A 19,525-nucleotide genomic window follows, 5' to 3' on the forward strand; every position below is an offset into this window, starting at 1 on the left:
CAACCACTGCACCACCAGGGAAGCCCTTAGTTTGAGTTTTAAAACTCCAAGTTCTTCTAAATCTTGCCCCATACCCTCATCAGACTGGAGCACAAAGAAATACATTCGTACCTCTCTGTAGTATTTTGGCCATCACATTTTAGAGAGAACCAATGATAACCACACGAAAGCCAAAGGATATTTATCCTCTGCCCCTTCATTGTTTCTTAGAGTAATGAATGTCAACCAGGTTTTTTGTTTTGTTTTTTTTTTTTGCGGTACGCGGGCCTCTCACTGTTGTGGTCTCTCCCGTTGCGGAGCACAGGCTCCGGACGCGCAGGCTCAGCGGCCACGGCTCACGGGCCCAGCCGCTCCGCAACATGTGGGATCTTCCCGGACCGGAGCACGAACCCGCGTACCCTGCATGGGCAGGCGGACTCCCAACCACTGCGCCACCAGGGAAACCCTCAGCCAGGTTTTAATGAAAATATTTCTTAACTACTTTCAGCCACTAACAAAAGAGAACAACAACATTGATTTCTCAGAACACTGTACAAAGATTAGCATAGCATATATATTTAGCCTTGTTGATCATCTGTACTTTAATTATTGCTTTAAAATATGCTGTTTTGAATAAGCCACAATAAATGAGGGCATAGTTCCAGACACCAGGAAAAAAATCTAGCAAACTAAATAAGGTTTGTTTGTTTTAAACAGTCTGATACGAAACAATTTTTTTTTAAAACCACGTATCTTAAGGAAAGCAGTAAAAGCATGGACTTGCGACCCTTAATCCAAGTTTTGAATCCTATTGACACCGCTATCTCCCTGCTGCCACTTGTGCAATAGCCACTTCTCTGCGGATTAACACTGCTATTCACACCACCTGAGCTATGTCATAATTAGGATGGTGTTTTATTGGGATAGTTCCTGAATTGGTTGGAATCTTGGGAAGACAGCTGAGAAATTGCATTTTCTAGCCACAGTGACTTAACAGAAAGATAAAAGTTCTTTTTTAATTACCTAAAAAATATTCTAATGCCATATTTTTCATTTACAATGTATCCAATTATCTTATCTTTAAGGGTTAACTTGGATTTAACATTTCTAGCCATTTGGTTTCCTAGTCACTTTAAAGTGAAAGTGAAGTTTCTAAAGGTGGCTATATATTCACCTTTTTTTTCTTCTCATTTTGAGGGGAAAAAGTCCTCAGTAAAAATGATGTTCATTACCTTTTTGTTGTCTCCCAATTCTCACTGGAAATCAGAGTGATCGTTCCTCCTTTCCTTGGTCTTATCTAGGTGGATAGGATGTCCTTGGAGAAAGAACCTGATTTAACCTGCTTTGATGACTGCCAAGCTTAGAAATGGGCTTAACAATCACAAGAATGGGAATGATCCATTCACCTGCTTGGGAAGTAGCTGGAATCCAAACCTTTTAACTCTAGGTCTTTGATCCACTTTGGATTAGACAATTAAGATTTTCTAGGAAGCGTTAGTAAAAGACTGAAGGAATTGAAGTGTAGAAACAGGTTATGTGATTTAATGTCAGATACTGCTCCCTCCACACCCAAATGTTCACCCTGGATAGGATCTATTTTATGCTTTGCAGTGATGGTTGACTTCTGGCTTCCCCTGGCAAAAAATGCTAAGTGATTTATTAAGTAAACAGACAACAACAAAAAACAAAACAAGCAAACCTGCACACAATAACGTAGTGCCAAATTTTACCTAGTATTCAATTTAATTAATCAGCTACAACTTTTAAATCTTCTAAACAGTTCAAAGGAAGAGAAATGGAGTTAGAGTGTTGACAGAATTTGGTGTCTCTGTGTGTGTGTATGGGAAGAATAGAAAAAAGGTAACAACAAAAAAGGAAAGAAGAACAAAAAGGGAGAAGGTGGTTGATGGGAAAAAAATGTAAAGCTTTTCTTTGCCAAAAAAATTGAGAACTTTAAAAGCAATGGTGACTTAAAAAATACAGATATAGATATACATAGGCAAACGTGTGTGTGCGCGCACGCGCGTGTGTGTATGTAGAGAGAAAGAGAGAGTAGGGGTGAGGAGTAGGGCATAAAATTAACACAGAAAAGAACTGCAAGTGAGAAAAAGCCTTTCCTTAGAATTTAAAATACTCACTCCAGTGCAGAATAATAGGATCTCAACCCATTTTATTAAATTAAGTTACACTGATGGTCACCTACCGATTTCAATGCCACTTACTGTCAATTTAATTAAAAATACTAAAGTCTGAATGTAAGCTCTCCCAACATATTTTTGTAATCATTAGGTCTGTGTCACTAGAGGATGACAGCTCTTCATTCGGTTCACTCAGCCATTCAGCCAGCCATCGATGATTTGCTGAGTCCCCACTATGTAGCAGGCACTGTGCTAAGCAGTGGGTATGCAGTATTTAGCAAAAACGACATGGTCCATACCCTTCATGGAGCTTATCATTAAGGGAGAGACTGACCTGAAACAAGTAAATGTAAATATATAATCACCACGTGTGGGAAGTGATAGGAAAGGAAAAAAGGAGAGAGTGCTGTGTGAGAGAAGAGAGGAATGGCAGGGAACTGGGTGTTCAAGGGAGACCACTTTGTGAGGGAACTTTTAAGCTGAAGCTTAAAGGTGTCAGCCTTGCCGACTGGAGAGAGAGGAAGAGGACAGAGGCCGAGGCCAGGCGGGATGGAAAGAAGAGAAGCATCCCAGCTCCAAAACCAGGAAGCCCAGTGAGTTCTGGGGGCTGAAGGGCCACTGCTGTGGCTGGGTGAGTGACGTGAGCTGAGGCTGCAGAAGCAAGAGATCTTTGTAGCTCATGGTGAGCAAAGGATTTTCTTCTGAGGATAATTCTAGTAGGAGTGAAAGTTAAGCACTTATTTTTAAATTAACTTTTTTTGCACACTCAATTGTGGAAATATACTACAGTAAGAGAATAGTTAAATAAATTAGCTACATCTCATGACAGAACATTTTCCAACCATGTAAAAATATTTCAAAATAATATTTGATGATACAAAAAATGTTTAAGATATTTAAAGTCAGTATATACATAAACATATAAGAGCAATTTTGTAAAAGAGAAATGCATCTGTAGTTGTATTCATAGAAATAGGAGACGGAAATACACCAAGATGTTAAAAACGATTAAAGCTAGGTGGAAGAATTATAGATAGTTTTATTTTTGTTTAACTTTGTTTTTCAATTATCATACGGTAAAGTGAATTTTAATACATGTATAGATTCTTGTAACAATCAAGTTACAGGGTGGTACCATCATGCCAAAAGAACTTCCTCCTGCTACTCCTTTATAGCCACACCTGATGGCTTACTTTAATCTTTTTACTTTTCTGTATGTAACTTCCAGCTCTCTGCAATTAGCAAGTATTGCTTTAGTGTTCAGGTAAAAACACATAATTTGAAGTAGTGGAAACAAAAGAACATAGTAAACAGTAATTCCCTAAACAATGACTTTTTTCTTAATCATTATTTGAGATCGATATGTTTCATATATTTTTAAATTTTAGAACCTTCCTCAGCTAACTCATTCTGCTCCTGTCCAGAAATACTAAGCTTTCAGCAATGTGAAAATATATCATCACTGTGGATAGAGCCAGGGGAGGCCTTATGTCATTCAGAAGAAGATGCTCTCAAATGAACAATGTCAATGAAAAGTAACAGAGACGTATAGTAACATTAATAGGGATGCCAGCTCAAAATATCTGGTGGGGCGAAGAGACAGAATTCAACACAAGAAACATTCCTGCATAGGCTCCGGACTCGCAGGCTCAGCGGCCATGGCTCACGGACCCAGCCGCTTCGTGGCTTGTGGGATCTTCCCGGACCAGGGCACGAACCTGCGTCCTCTGCATCGACAGGCAGGCTCTCAACCACTGCACCACCAGGGAAGCCCTCTTTTTCTTTTTAATTAAGCATCTATTCCGATGATACTAGCACATGTACAAGTAATCCTAGGTCTTGCATAGTATTACAAGAATTGGCCATCACAACTTTCTAACCATCAAGGTCTATTCCGATTGAATTATCCAGGATTGAGAGTAGATACTTCATTTTTAATTTGTTAAGCAGAAAAATATATTTCTATGAGGCCAAGTCTAGGTAGGTAGTTTTCTTCTGGACAGGATTTCAGGAAGATGGTGGCTTGCAGTGTTCCTACTGCCCTCCCCTCTCAATGCAAATCCAAGTAGGGAGCACCTGCTGCGGTTGGGCAGGCCTGGAGTGGGGAAGGGAGGCTTTGGGCTCTGCCTATGTGAAGGTAAGACCTGGATGGGAAGACCTGGGGAAATCTGGATGGAATCCCCACTCGATCCCAAACACACACAGCTCTGAGTCCTGAGCCTCCAAACAGGATCCTTGGAAGGCCCACCCCATCCACCCAAGAAGGACACAGCCTGAAGGTCCACCTTGACTCCTTCCTCCAACTAGAGAGCTGAACAGGTGAGCTGAATTATTCTTGCCCTAAGGCTAGGCAAGTGTTCAATTTTGCTGTGGAAGAGACATAGGAGGTAAATACTTTCATTCTTTCCATTTTGAGAGGAGGAAAATGAGGCAGAGAGTAGCTGCGTAACTTGCCCAAGATCAAACAGTTGGTAAGTGGTGTTAACAGGATTCTAATCCAAGCAGTTCAATTTCACCATCCATGTTACTATTACCTCTCCTAGAAAGTTGTGTTGTTTATAGTGTGAAAAAATAGGAAACTAAATGAATGCCCATTAACAGAGAATGGTTGAATACACTGAGGCACAGCCATACCAATGAATGCCAGGTACAAATTAAATAGAAGTTGGATCTGTAATAGCTTTAGAAGGATTTCCCTCATGCATTTATTGAGAAGAGCAAGAGACACAATATGACCTGATTTTTCAAAAACAACAGTGGACTTCCCTGGTGGCACAGTGGTTGAGAGACTGCCTGCCGATGCAGGGGACACAGGTTCGTGCCCCGGTCCGGGAAGATCCCATATGCTGCGGAGTGCCTGGGCCCGTGAGCCATGGCCACTGAGCCTGCGCGTCCGGAGCCTGTGCTCCACAACGGGAGAGGCCACCACAGTGAGAGGCCCGCGTACCGCAAAAAAAAAAAAAAACAATGACAGAAAATGCTGTATACCTTTATGTTCCTCTATAATTATATGATCATGGAAGTAGGTAACAAAGGACACACACCACGATGTTCACATTAAAAGTGGAGTTTTTATTCTTAATTCATAAAATGCAAGTTAATAATAATTCTTCTACCTATAAAAAATAAGAAATATATAAGATTTTGGTCTACTACAGTAAGGTATGTACTCCAACAACACCTGAGCCCACAAGATACAGGTTAGAACTGGAAAGCCTGCTTTATACAGAGGAGCTGCAGGCTGCTACTGAAGGATTCTTAATCACCGAGAAAATAGAACAGAAACTAGCAGTATATCTCTTAAGCAGACTACCTGCAAGCCCCTTCAATCCTTTCATTAGAGGCTAAATACACTCTGGCTTGAGTGTGGACAGAGGTGGTGTGCCTGTATTGTGGGTGCAAGCACGCGTGCACATGTGTATTTATTCTAACAATACCACGCTCTCCATTGCTCCAGTCTGGAACAATGTTGGAAGGAGGGGACAAATAAATCAATTCAGCAGGTCACTCTTAGACACCTTTGGAAATCAGCTGGATGCTCTGATTTCTTCATTAATGTCAAAAAAAGGAGAACAATAGGTCCAGCCATGAAGCACCTCCCAGTTCAAGATAAGAAAGAGTTAAATAGATGGTAATCCTTGCATTAGCTGGGTTTCAAACATTTCACTGCTTAATCATTTCTTCCTCACTGTGCACTGTACAAACACACAGGGAATGTTTGGAGAGCTTTGGTCTTAGGGATGAGGAAAGGAAAAGAGTTTCTAGAGAGGTGTGGGGAGGGGAGGGGGAAGGACGGAGACAGAGAATTCATAGGGGTGGACAAGCCAGAGAGATTTCACCGGCAAACCTGTACTAGGAAATGAAACCATTTCTTAATTGCCATTTGGAAAATAGGCTAAATACAGTCTTACTAAGCCACTATGGACTAGCTAACTGATTAAGGCAGGGATGTCAGCAAGAAATACTTAATTCTAATATTAGATGACAATAGGTTTGTGTTGTACTAACCCATTCAGTACTATTGTTTTGCAAACTAGCTTATTTTAACTTTTTAAGTAACATTTTAATCATGTTTCACTGAACATATTAGGGGTAACATTATATACTTGAATTTAATGATAAGGAGAGACAGAAAGGAGCAAATTCCAGGTGGCCTATATTTCAATTCTTTTGAAATAAAAGCAATAAATAAAAAGAAAAAAACAGGTTGCTTCCTGAAATGAGTGGGCTTAGGACTATAGACTTGTCTGATAAGTTGGCACAATGTTTCAGAAACATTTATGAGTAACCAAAATAGTAGTTATAGAGGATAATTCCTCTCCTTATAATCAGTGTGCTGTATAATACAGAAACTTGTAAAACTATAACAGGAATTGATTCACTTCTCTCTTAGGTGAAAGAAAAACTTAAGAAGACTCTTCTGAATACACAGACCAAATGTAATTTTATATTCTTGATGTAATAAAAATCTATATCTACAAAAATGCTCCTTACCTGTCTCTTTTGTAAGAAATGTCCTTATCCTTTGAGGAAACCTCTTAGCCTCTCCCCACCTCAACAATACAAACTGGAAAGATAGAGATTACCGCAAGAAATCAAAGGGAATGCTCATACCATAGCTACTTCTGCATTTTCTAAAGGTATGTGAGCAAGAAATAACATATCTTAATTATTTTCTAAATATTTTTAAAACACATACTTATATGTCATCTCGTTTGATCTTCTCTAGTTATGGGTCATTAGGATGGACAAGTTCTATGCCAATCTGAATAAGATTCCTGAAAATACATGTAGAAGGATAAAACATGTGTGTTCAAAATGGCAACTGAGGGCTTCCCTGGTGGCGCAGGGGTTAAGAATCTGCCTGCCAATGCAGGGGACACGGGTTCGAGCCCTGGTCTAGGAAGATCCCACATGCCATGGAGCAACTAAGGCCATGTGCCACAACTACTGAGCCTATGCTCCAGAGCCCATGAGCCACAACTATTGAACTCGTGTGCCACAACTACTGAAGCCCACGGGCCTAGAGCCCGTGCTCCACAACAAGAGAAGCCACCACAATGAGAAGCCTGTGCACCTCAACAAAGAGTAGCCCCCACTCGCCTCAACTATAGAAAGCCCCCGTGCAGCAATGAAGACCCAACACAGCCAAAAATAAATAAATAAAATAAATTAACTCTAAAAAGAGGCAATTGAAGGAGAAGATTCTGGGAAGGTGGTGGAGTAAGAAGTACCAGGAATCCATTGCCCGAACTAAATGACAATTCCACTGGAAAAATCCGTCTGACGTAATTATTTTGGAAGTCAAGTAGACCGACACTCACCATGGGAGTCCCAGAAGGAAAAGAGAGAAAGAGGAAGAATGAATATTTGAAGAAATAATGGCTGAAAATTTCCTAAATTTGATGAAAGACATGAATATAAACAAGCACAAAGCTCAATGGAATTCAAGTAAGATGAACTTAAAGAGATCCACACTGAGACATATTACTATCAAACTTTCAAAAGACAAAGAGAGAAAGAGTCAGGGGAGACTTCCGGGAAGATGGCGGAAGAGTAAGACGCGGAGATCACCTTCCTCCCCACAGATACACCAGAAATACATCTACGCGTGGAACAACTCCTACGGAGCACCTACTGAACGCTGGCAGAAGACCTCAGACCTCTCAAAAGGCAAGGAACCCCCCACATACCTGGTTAGGGCAAAAGAAAAAAATAAACAGAGACAAAAGGATAGGGACGGGTCCGGCACCAGCGGGAGGGAGCTGTGAAGGAGGAAAAGTGTCCACACACTAGGAAGCCCCTTCGCGGGCGGAGACTGCGGGTGGCGGAGGAGAGCACAGCAACAGGGGTGCGGAGGGCAAAGCGGGGAGATTCCAGCGCAGAGGATCGGGCCGCCCGGCACTCACCAGCCGAGAGGCTTGTCTGCTCGCCCGCCGGGGCGGGCGGGGCTGGGAGCTGAGGCTCCGGCTTCTGTCGGAGCGCAGGGAGAGGACTGGGGTTGGCGGCGTGAACACGGCCTGCAGGGGGTTAGTGCACCGCGGCTAGCCGGGAGGGAGTCCGGGGAAAAGCCTGGACCTGCCGAAGAGGCAAGAGACTTTTTCTTCCCTCTTTGTTTCCTGGTGCGCGAGGAGAGGGGATTAAGAGCGCTGCTTTAGAGAGCTCCAGAGACGGGCGCGAGCCGCGGCTAAAAGTGCGGAGTCCAGAGACAGACATGAAACGCTAAGGCCTTTGCTGCCGCCACCAAGAAGCCTGTGTGCGAACACAGGTCACTATCCACACCCCCTTCCGGGGAGCCTGTGAAGCCCGCCACTGCCAGGGTCCCGGGAACCAGGGACAACTGCCCCGGGAGAATGCACGGCGCGTCTCAGGCTAGCAACATCACGCTGGCCTCTGCCGCCGCAGGCCCGCCCCACACTCCGTGACCCTCCCTACCCGCCGGCCTAAGTGAGCCAGAGCCTCCGAATCAGCGGCTCCTTTAACCCCGTCCTGTCTGAGCAAAGAACAGACGCCCTCTGGCGACCTACACGCACAGGCGGGGCCAAATCCAAAGCTGAGCCCCTGGCAGCTGTGAGAACAAAGAAGAGAAAGGGAAATCTCTCCCAGCAGCCTCAGAAGCAGCGGATTAAAGCTCCACAATCAACCTGATGTACCCTGCATCTGTGGAATACATGAATAGACAACGAATCATCCCAAATTAAGGAGCCCTGTGGATGAAAGGCTCTTGGTGCTGCAGCCAGGAGTCAGTGCTGTGCCTCTGAGGTGGGAGAGCCAACTTCTGGACACTGGTCCACAAGAGGCCTCCCAGCTGCACATATCAAACAGCGAAAATCTCCCAGAGATCTCCATCTCAACGCCAGCACCCAGCTTCACTCAACGACCAGCAAGCTACAGTGCTGGACATCCTATGCCAAACAACTAGCAAGACAGGAACACAACCCCACCCATTAGCAGAGAGGCTGCCCAAAATCATAATACGTCTACAGACACCCCAAAACACATCACCAGACGTGGACCTACCCACCAGAAAGACAAGATCCAGCCTCATCCACCAGAACACAGGCACTAGTCCCCTCCACCAGGAAGCCTACACAACCCACTGAACCAACCTTAGCCACTGGGGACAGACACAAAAAACAACAGGAACTACGAACCTTCAGCCTGCAAAAAGGAGACCCCAAACACAGTAAGATAAGCAAAATGAAAAGACAGAAAAACACAGAGCAGATGAAGGAGCAAGATAAAAACCCACCAGATCTAACAAATGAAGAGGAAATAGGCAGTCTACCTGAAAAAGAATTCAGAATAATGATAGTAAAGATGATCCAAAATCTTGGAAATAGAATAGACAAAATGCAAGAATCAGTTAACAAGGACCTAGAAGAACTAAAGATGAAACAAACAATGATGAACAACACAATAAATGAAATGAAAAATACTCTAGATGGGATCAATAGCAGAATAACTGAGGCAGAAGAACGGATAAGTGACCTGGAAGATAAAATAGTGGAAATAACTACTGCAGAGCAGAATAAAGAAAAGAGAATGAAAAGAACTGAGGACAGTCTCAGAGACCTCTGGGACAACATTAAACGCACCAACATTCGAATTATAGGGGTTCCAGAAGAAGAAGAGAAAAAGAAAGGGACTGAGAAAATATTTGAAGAGATTATAGTTGAAAACTTCCCTAATATGGGAAAGGAAATAGTTAATCAAGTCCAGGAAGCACAGAGAGTCCCATACAGGATAAATCCAAGGAGAAATATGCCAAAACACATATTAATCAAACTGTCAAAAATTAAATACAAAGAAAACATATTAAAAGCAGCAAGGGAAAAACAACAAATAACACACAAGGGAATCCCCATAAGGTTAACAGCTGATCTTTCAGCAGACACTCTGCAAGCCAGAAGGGACTGGCAGGACATATTTAAAGTGATGAAGGAGAAAAACCTGCAACCAAGATTACTCTACCCAGCAAGGATCTCATTCAGATTTGATGGAGAAATTAAAACCTTTACAGACAAGCAAAAGCTGAGAGAGTTCAGCACCACCAAACCAGCTCTACAACAACTGCTAAAGGAACTTCTCTAGGCAAGAAACACAAAAGAAAGAAAAAACCTACAATAACGAACCCAAAACAATTAAGAAAATGGGAATGGGAACACACATATCGATAATTACCTTAAATGTAAATGGACTAAATGCTCCCACCAAAAGACACAGATTGGCTGAATGGATACGAAAACAAGACGCATATATTTGCTGTCTACAAGAGACCCACTTCAGACCTAGAGACACATACAGACTGAAAGTAAGGGGATGGAAAAAGGTATTTCATGCAAATGGAAACCAAAAGAAAGCTGGAGTAGCAATTCTCATATCAGACAAAATAGACTTTAAAACAAAGACTATTAGAAGAGACAAAGAAGGACACTACATAATGATCAAGGGATCAATCCAAGAAGAAGATATAACAATTGTAAATATTTATGCACCCAACATAGGAGCACCTCAATACATAAGGCAAATACTGACAGCCATAAAAGGGGAAATCGACAGTAACACATTCATAGTAGGGGACTTTAACACCCCACTTTCACCAATGGACAGATCATCCAAAATGAAAATAAATAAGGAAACACAAGCTTTAAATGATACATTAAACGAGATGGAGTTAATTGATATTTATAGGACATTCCATCCAAAAACAACAGAATACACATTTTTCTCAAGTGCTCATGGAACATTCTCCAGGATAGATTATATCTTGGGTCACAAATCAAGCCTTGGTAAATTTAAGAAAATTGAAATTGTATCAAGTATCTTTTCCGACCACAATGCTATGAGACTAGATATCAATTACAGGAAAAGATCTGGAAAAAATACAAACACACGGAGGCTAAACAATACACTACTTAACAACGAAGTGATCACTGAAGAAATCAAAGAGGAAATCAAAAAATACCTAGAAACAAATGACAATGGAGACACGACGACTCAAAATCTATGGGATGCAGCAAAAGCAGTTCTAAGAGGGAAGTTTATAGCAATACAATCCTACCTTAAGAAACAGGAAACATCTCGAATAAACAACCTAACCTTGCACCTAAAGCAATTAGAGAAAGAAGAACAAAAAAACCCCAAAGTTAGCAGAAGGAAACAAATCATAAGAATCAGATCAGAAATAAATGAAAAAGAAATGAAGGAAACGATAGCAAAGATCAATAAAACTAAAAGCTGGTTCTTTGAAAGGATAAACAAAATAGATAAGCCATTAGCCAGACTCATCAAGAAAAAAAGGGAGAAGACTCAAATCAATAGAATTAGAAATGAAAAAGGAGAAGTAACAACTGACACTGCAGAAATACAAAAGATCATGAGAGATTACTACAAGCAACTCTATGCCAATAAAATGGACAACCTGGAAGAAATGGACAAATTCTTAGAAAGGCACAACCTGCCAAGACTGAATCAGGAAGAAATAGATAATATGAACAGACCAATCACAAGCACTGAAATTGAAACTGTGATTAAAAATCTTCCAACAAGCAAAAGCCCAGGACCAGATGGCTTCACAGGCGAATTCTATCAAACATTTAGAGAAGAGCTATCACCTATCCTTCTCAAACTCTTCCAAAATATAGCAGAGGGAGGAACACTCCCCAACTCATTCTACGAGGCCACCATCACCCTGATACCAAAACCAGACATGGATGTCACAAAGAAAGAAAACTACAGGCCAATATCACTGATGAACATAGATGCAAAAATCCTCAACAAAATACTAGCAAACAGAATCCAACAGCACATTAAACAGATCATACACCATGATCAAGTGGGGTTTATTCCAGGAATGCAAGGATTCTTCAATATACGCAAATCAATCAACGTGATACACCATATTAACAAATTGAAGGAGAAAAACCATATGATCATCTCAATAGATGCAGAGAAAGCTTTCGATAAAATTCAACACCCATTTATGATAAAAATCCTGCAGAAAGTAGGCATAGAGGGAACTTTCCTCAACATAATAAAGGCCATATATGACAAACCCACAGCCAACATCGTCGTCAATGGTGAAAAACTGAAAGCATTTCCACTAAGATTAGGAACAAGACAAGGTTGCCCACTCTCACCACTCTTATTCAACATAGTTTTGGAAGTTTTAGCCACAGCAATCAGAGAAGAAAAGGAAATAAAAGGAATCCAAATCGGAAAAGAAGAAGTAAAGCTGTCACTGTTTGCAGATTACATGATACTATACATAGAGAATCCTAAAGATGCTACCAGAAAACTACTAGAGGTAATCAATGAATTTGGTAAAGTAGCAGGATACAAAATTAATGCACAGAAATCTCTGGCATTCCTATAGACTAAGGATGAAAAATCTGAAAGTGAAATCAAGAAAACACTCCCATTTACCATTGCAACAAAAAGAATAAAATATCTAGGAATAGGGGCTTCCCTGGTGGCGCAGTGGTTGAGAGTCTGCGTGCCGATGCAGGGGACACGGGTTTGTGCCCCGGTCCGGGAAGATCCCACATGCCGCGGAGTGGCTGGTCCCGTGAGCCATGGCCGCGCATCCGGAGCCTGTGCTCCGCAACGGGAGAGGCCACAACGGTGAGAGGCCCATGTACCGAAAAAAAAAAAAATTAGGAATAAACCTACCTAAGGAGACAAAAGACCTGTATGCAGAAAATTATAAGACACTGATGAAAGAAATTAAAGATGATACAAATAGATGGAGAGATATACCGTGTTCTTGGATTGGAAGAATCAACATTGTGAAAATGACTCTACTACCCAAAGCAATCTACAGATTCAATGCAATCCCTATCAAACCACCAGTGCCATTTTTCACAGAACTAGAACAAAAAATCTCACAATTTGTATGGAAACACAAAAGACCCCGAATAGCCAAAGCAATCTTGAGAACAAAAACGGAGCTGGAGGAATCAGGCTTCCTGACTTCAGACTATACTACAAAGCTACAGTAATCAAGACAGTATGGTACTGGCACAAAAACAGAAAGATAGATCAATGAAACAGGATAGAAAGCCCAGAGATAAACCCACACACATATGGTCACCTTATCTTTGACAAAGGAGGCAGGAATGTACAGTGGAGAAAGGACAGCCTATTCAATAAGTGGTGCTGGGAAAACTGGACAGCTACATGTAAAAGTATGAGATTAGATCACTCCCTAACACCATACACAAAAATAAGCTCAAAATGGATTAAAGACCTAAATGTAAGGCCAGAAACTATCAAACTCTTAGAGGAAAACATAGGCAGGACACTCTGTGACATAAATCACAGCAAGGTCCTTTTTGACCCACCTCCTAGAGAAATGGAAATAAAAACAAAAGTAAACAAATGGGACCTAATGAAACTTAAAAGCTTTTGCGCAGCAAAGGAAACCGTAAAGAAGACCAAAAGACAACCATCAGAATGGGAGAAAATATTTGCAAATGAAGCAACTGACAAAGGATTAATCTCCAAAATTTTTAAGCAGCTCATGCAGGTTAATAACAAAAAAACAAACAACCCAATCCAAAAATGGGCAGAAGACCTAAATGGACATTTCTCCAAAGAAGATATACAGAGTGCCAACAAACACATGAAAGAATGCTCAACATCACTAATCATTAGAGAAATGCAAATGAAAACTACAATGAGATATCATCTCACACCAGTCAGAATGGCCATCATCAAAAAATCTAGAAACAATAAATGCTGGAGAGGGTGTGGAGAAAAGGGAACCCTCTTACACTGTTGGTGGGAATGTAAATTGATACAGCCACTGTGGAGAACAGTATGGAGGTTCCTTAAAAATATACAAATAGAACTACCATATGACCCAGCAATCCCACTACTGGGCATATACCCTGATAAAACCATAATTCAAAAAGAGTCATGTACCAAAATGTTCATTGCAGCTCTATTTACAATAGCCCAGAGATGGAAACAACCTAAGTGTCCATCATTGGATGAATGGATAAAGAAGATGTGGCACATATATGCAATGGAATATTACTCAGCCATAAAAAGAAACGAAATTGAGCTATTTGTAATGAGGTGGATAGACCTAGAGTCTGTCATACGGAGTGAAGTAAGTCAGAAAGAGAGAGACAAATACCGTATGCTAACACATATATATGGAATTTAAGAAAAAATAATGTCATGAAGAACCTAGGGGTAAGACAGGAATAAAGACACAGACCTACTGGAGAACGGACTTGAGGATATGGGGAGGGGGAAGGGTGAGCTGTGACAAAGCGAGAGAGAGGCACGGACATATACACACTACCAAACGTAAGGTAGATAGCTAGTGGGAAGCAGCCGCATAACACAGGGAGATCAGCTCGGTGCTTTGTGACCACCTAGAGGGGTGGGATAGGGAGGGTGGGAGGGAGGGAGATGCAAGACGGAAGAGATATGGGAACATATGTATATGTATAACTGATTCACTTTGTTATAAAGCAGAAACTAACACACCATTGTAAAGCAATTATACCCCAATAAAGATGTTAAAAAAAAAATCAGTAATGCACAGGCAAGAAAACTGAAGGTCCCAATAAACTCTTGTAATGACTGGTGGAGAAACTTAAAAAAAAAAAAAAAAAAAGACAAAGAGAAAATAGACAAACTAAACTTTGTGAAAATTAAAACCTGTGTATCAAAGGACACTATCAACAGAGTGAAAGGTAGCAAATGGAGTGGAAGAAAATATTTGCAAATCATATATCCTTCAAGAGATTAATATTCAGAATATATATAAAGAACCCCTAAGACTCAACAACAGCAACAAAAAGCCAGTCCTGATTCGAATGTGGGCAAAGGATTTGAATAGCCAATTCTCCAAAGAAGATATATGGGGTCCAGTGGGTAAGACTCCAAGCTCCCAATGTAGGAGGCACGGGTTCGATCCCTGGCCAGGGAACTAAATCCCACATGCCGCAACTAAGAGTTCACATGCCACAACTAAGAAGTCCACATGCCTCAACTAAGACCCGGTGCAGCCAAAATAAATAAATAAATAAATAAATAAATAAGAAGATATATGGATAGTCAATAAACACATGCAAAGATGCTCAGCGTCACTAAAAATAGGGAAATGCAAATCAAAACCATGATGAGACAATACGCTACTATCAAAAACCAAGAAAATAACAAGTGTTGGAGCATTTGTGGATAAAATGGAATCTTTGTGCACTGTTGGTTAGATTGTAAAATGTTGCAGTCGCTGTGGACAACAGTATGGTGATTCCTCAAAAAATTAAAAATAAAATTACCATATAGTCCAGAAATTCCATTTCTGGTTATATACCTAAAAGAATTGAAAGTGGAGTATCAAAAAGATATTTGTATACTCATGTTCATATCAGCATTAGTCACAATAGCTAAAACTTGGAAACAACCCAATTGTACATTGACAGATGAATGGATAAGCCAAATGTTGTATATACATAAAATAGAATATTATTTAGCCTTAAAAAGGAAGAAAATTCTGACATATGCTATATCATGGATGAACCTTGAGGACATTATACTAAGAGTTTCAGTTGTGCAAGATGAAAAGCAATCTGGGGATGAATGGTAGTGATGGCTGGACAACAATATGAATGTGCTTAATATCATTTAACTATACTCTAAAATATGGGCAAGATGGTAAATCTTACGTGCATTTTGCCACAATACAAAAATAGTCACAAAGAAAATTTAAACTAAAAAAATTAACCTCTGGGAATTGTTCTAGCCAAGTACTTGGTGAGGCTTGGCTGAGACTTAAATGAGAAAATTTCTAGAAATTTCTAGTCAAAAATCAAGCCTGGGTACAACACTGGTAGATTCCCAAAGCATGGATGGAAAAAAGGGTAAGGGTTTTATCAGTTGTATGTCTATTCCATAAGTGATATTTGCATTTTCCTTTTTGTAACCTTTAGCTAAACCTTTGGATGATGATAACATATTATTACTGAAACACCAAAAATAAAGGTTGTTCGTTGTTTCCTCTGATTTTTAAGCAGATTGTTTTTATCAATAGAATCTGTCGGCTGGGGAATGTGTTTGAAAGAAAAACAAAAAGGTCTAGGCTGGACTCTTTCTATCTCATTAAGCAGATAGTACACACATCCTAAACCAAGCTTCCTCTGCCTCTATGAGCTGCATGGGTTCCATCTGGTAAATGGGCATTTGAACTATCTTAATTGTTCTATGTTAGCTTTGGTTCACTCTAGTCAATGAGGAAAGCTCCTAATGAAAAATGAAAAGCGATTTCAAAGAAATTTGAGTCAGTAAGATTTCTCCCTGCCATAGGCATACGAACTATACTACCATTGCTTCCTGATTCTGCACTCGCACAGAATCCTCTTAAAGTGGTGTACTTGCCCTGAGAAATAAGAAGATAAATACCTACTAAGAGTCACCTTCCCCTTTCGGAAAATCATTAAGATTTTTAAAAACAAATCTTCTTACTGAATGTTAGATATCACTATCACAAATTAATTCATGTGGACTTAACATTGCCAGTTATGATTAAGTCATTAGTTCTAAACCAATTCTCCAACTAAAGTCAACTAGAACGCTGGACAAAAATATGATACAAATGTTTTCAGATACAGAACTGTGATCTTTGAGAGACGGGAAACTAACAAGATGAGCCCTACCACCCCCCAGCTTTCTGCCTGAGTGCCTATAAGATACAGCAAATGAAGGGACCCCAAGAAGACTACTGCCATCTCATTAACCTGAGGTGCCAAATATCAAAGAACAAGGCAGCAGAGGTGGTTGGAATTTGTATGGCAAAGAACCAAACAGAGGGAGCTATGCAGAAGAAGGGCTTAAGAAATCGGCAGGTGGGTCTCCTTGAGTCTCTGACTGAATATGCTTACTATGTTAAGGTGAGATTCCATAAGGCCAAGAAAGCTACCAGGGAGCTATAAGTAGAACAATGACCACCACAAGATGAATAGACCATGGTCTACTATTCAGCAACTTAAAGGAATGAACTCTTGATATACACAACATGGGTAAATCTCAAAATCTTTATGTTGAGTGAAAGAAGCCAAAAAAAATGAGCACATACTGCATGATTCCATTTATATAAAATTCTAGAAAATGCTATCTTATTTATAGTGATAGGAAGCAGATCAGTGTTTGCCTGTGGAGAGGGGTAGGAGGAAGAATGGATTAATACAATTACAAAGGCACAAGGAAACTTTTTGGAGGGGAGCTGATTGAATGTTTATTTTGCTGATTGTGGCGATGATTTCACAGGTGTCTGCTGATGTCAAAACTCATCAGATTGTATACTTTAAATATGTATAGTTTGGTTTACTCCAATTATACTTAAAGTAGAAAAAAATCAAACATAGGATCATACATACGTACTACAGTATTTTTTAACTTAATAATATGATGTGAACACATTTCTATACAAATGCCTATGTTTCTATACTGTCTTAGTATCCCATTATATGAACATACTGATTTATTTAACCAAACCCTTGTGATTTGATATTCAAGTTGCTTTCAACTGCTCACTATCACGACCCACAGAAAACAGCATTTTCAATGAGGGGCCATGTCTAATTCTCAGTGGCATTACCTCAGTTGGTTAGAGTACTATACTCATGAAGCAAAGGTCCAACATTAAAGTTCTGTTCCAGAGCCATGAACTTGGTCTTAACCTTTGTCTTGAACTGCTGTGCTAAAAATACACACAGTTGGACCAGGAGGCGCTGGACCAGCTCAAGGTGAGGTAAAAAATCAACACAAATCCAGCCTCACCAGAAGAGAAAAAAGCGCATGCTGAAAGGGGCTATCATATTACCTCTGAATGCAAAGAACACGTTTAATCAGCCTTAAAAGAAGGATGAAAGAAAAAAATATTTATTGCAGGTCTTCAGCATATATGCTGGGGTAGAAGAAGAATGCAGAAGAGCTCTCCAAGGAAAATAACACTGTCTCAGCTCTATGGTGCTGACGGCTGGATCCTGCATTGTGGAAAGAGAATCAAGTAAGTAAATTCACATTTGCAAACCCACACAGGGGATCTCGCGTAACAGGCTAAGTTTCCAAGTTGCCCGAGACCCAGCACGAAGAGATGGTGAAATGGTCAAAAAAGCAGCCAAAGGACATTTTACATGGGTAAAAAAAATAAGAATATAAACAACAGTTTCCTCTCCCCCCAAATAGAAGTTTTTTTTTTTTCATTGGGAATTTAGCTGTTTTACCATACAATCAAAACCACTGTTTTATGATAAAGGAATAATACATCATTTAATACCTATCTGACACTCTTAAGAGAGAAAACAATCAACCGCTCCACTCTCATTCTCTCTCTTCCCCTCCTTCCTGGTCCCCCGCCACCTATTTTCCGTGCAGCAGCCGGTACTTTACTGTTCTTTCTCTCCCTGCCGCGCTGGAGCAGACCTCTCCTTCATGCCAAAACTGCCCTTTGAAGTCTGCCCTCCCATTAGGGCTTTGGTGTAGGTATTCAGACTGATCACACAAGCCCAGCAGAATTCCCCAACCATCCACGTTCTGTCGTATACAGTTGTTTCATGTGGCCTGTGATTTACAGTCTTAATTAATGCTCAAAAGAAGAAGAGCACATCTTCGGTGGAGTTTTTCCCCCCTTCTTTCTACAAAACAGGGCTCTTGGGGTTTCTGTGGACATTGTGCAGGATGGCTTTGCCAAATGGAATGAGGCACACTTAATACTTTTCCTTTATAACCTTTGCCATAAATCAGCTGGCACTCCGTTTGCACAAGTGCAGCGATTAATGTTCCGCCCCTCCCCCAGCACTTCCCGAATTTTAAACAAAGTAGGAATAAACTGAGGGTGAGCAGAGCCAGCGGGCCCAGTAAATCAGTTTAATGAGATCTGAATAGATCACATAGGACATATTGTGGAAAAATAAGGTGGGTGGTGGGGATGTGAATTTCAGCAGGGTGGGAGGAGCGGGGCTGAGGAGAGAAAAAATGGAAGTTGCGGTAGGTGATGCTCAAACTCTGACACATGTCTTTGGTAAAAACAGCACATCTTACGTTCTCTTTCCCATTTGCTGAAACTTACTGCTGTGACTCGTTTAGATTTAGCACTGTTTCCTGTCTGTGGTTTTGCTGGTCCGTGTTTTCCCACAGATGGGGAGTTTTCTGTTTGCTTCTCATCCAGAACTATTTTGATGAGCATTCATTCTTAATCTACAGACCCCCTTCTACAAATAGACATCTTTCTATGCACAAATACCTCTCCCTCTAAGGAAAAACAAAGACCTGCAGATCTAAGGGCTGAACTTAGTAAGAAGCAAGAAACTAATTATTAGGTGATACCCATCTGTTGTTGGTCAGCCAGGCGCTGCTCGGCACACGTTCCTCTTACTGTCACTAACTAG

Source organism: Leucopleurus acutus (genome assembly GCF_964270905.1).
Source record: "Leucopleurus acutus genome assembly, chromosome: 15".
Taxonomy (NCBI): Eukaryota; Metazoa; Chordata; class Mammalia; order Artiodactyla; family Delphinidae; genus Leucopleurus; species Leucopleurus acutus.